This window comes from Hemiscyllium ocellatum, assembly GCF_020745735.1.
Source record: "Hemiscyllium ocellatum isolate sHemOce1 chromosome 27 unlocalized genomic scaffold, sHemOce1.pat.X.cur. SUPER_27_unloc_13, whole genome shotgun sequence".
Classification (NCBI taxonomy): domain Eukaryota; kingdom Metazoa; phylum Chordata; class Chondrichthyes; order Orectolobiformes; family Hemiscylliidae; genus Hemiscyllium; species Hemiscyllium ocellatum.
In genome coordinates, this window is record NW_026867480.1 from 483,002 (window position 1) to 484,377 (window position 1,376).

At 46.3% G+C, this 1,376-nt stretch overlaps 1 non-coding gene across 1 annotated transcript; it reads right to left on the reverse strand.

Moving 5' to 3' along the window:
* Window positions 1-1,304: 1,304 nt before the first annotated feature.
* On the reverse strand, window positions 1,305-1,376 carry trnae-cuc (transfer RNA glutamic acid (anticodon CUC)). The gene has a single exon. It is a non-coding gene; the product is annotated as a tRNA-Glu (tRNA).

The window sequence follows — 1,376 nt, forward strand, 5'->3', positions numbered from 1 at the left end:
TTCTCAGGAGCCGAAACACTACGCCACGTTCTTCGCAGCCTGCAACATATTATTGATGAGGATGAGCAGCTCGCCAAGACCTTCCCCACGCCTCCATTTCTCGCATTCAAACAACCACCAAACTTTAAACAAATAGTTGTTCGCAGAAAACCACCTGGCCTTCAGGACAACACGATACAACTCTGTCACGGCAGATGATGAAAGACGTATCAGAGTGTTGACACGATTACCACCATTACACATGGGACACCACCCACCATGAGTGTAGCAGGTACTCATGTGACTTAGCCAGCATTGTTTATCTCATATGCTGCAGGCAACGATGCCCTGAGTCTTGGTATGTTGATGAGACCAAGCAGAGGCTACAGCAACAGATGAATGGACACTGCACAACAATCACCAGCCAGGCGTGTTCCCTCCCAGTCGGGGAACATTACAGGAGTCCAGGACATTCAGCCTTGGATCTTCGGGTGACCATCCTTCAAGGTAGACTTCAGGATAGGCAAAAAAGGAAAGTGTGATAGCCAAGTTCAATACCCATGGAGATGGCCTCAACCAGGACGTTGGGTTCATGTCACACTACAGGTGACCCCACTACACTATACATTCTGTCTCTCACTCACTCACTCTCACACACACACACCTTCAAGCCAACACAATCACACAGACTCTCTCATACACATGCACTCTCTCAAATGCTCTCTCTCTCTCTCACATACACCCTCTCACAGACTTAAACTGCATTATACTCTCTCACACACATATAATCACTCGGTTTCTCCTGTGCGCACACACACACACAAGTTTGTGGGTTGAATTTGTAATTGCAGAATCGCATTTTATTTTGCACAAAAACACATACATGTAAGATTCTGTAATGCCACGATAGAAATAGAATCCGTCTGACCTAACATTGCGACACAGACAGACTTTAGCTTAACACCTTCAATGCATTATCTGATTGAGATGACACCTATTGTTAAAAGCTATCTTGAGAATGTTATAGAGATCGCATCGGGAGCAATAGATACAAAAAATTAAATTTAAACTGTTAAACAAACGTAACCGCGTCTACAAACAGGCACTGCCAAACAGCCCTGTCCTGCTCCGCCGAGAGAGTGAGGATTGTTTACTCGTTTATAGCTGCAGAAACAATCATCCCAACACATGCAAACAAATCCGCATCAGGATGCTATTTCAATGAGCTGCTTCACTCTGCAGCACCCAGGAACGACGAAGATCAATAAACAACCGTACAGCGCATTTAAGACGATTGGATTGCCCGTCGACCCGCTGAAAATTGCTTCCCTGACCGGGAATCGAACCCGGGCCGCGGGGGTGAGAGCGCCAAATCCTAACCACTAGACCACCAGGGA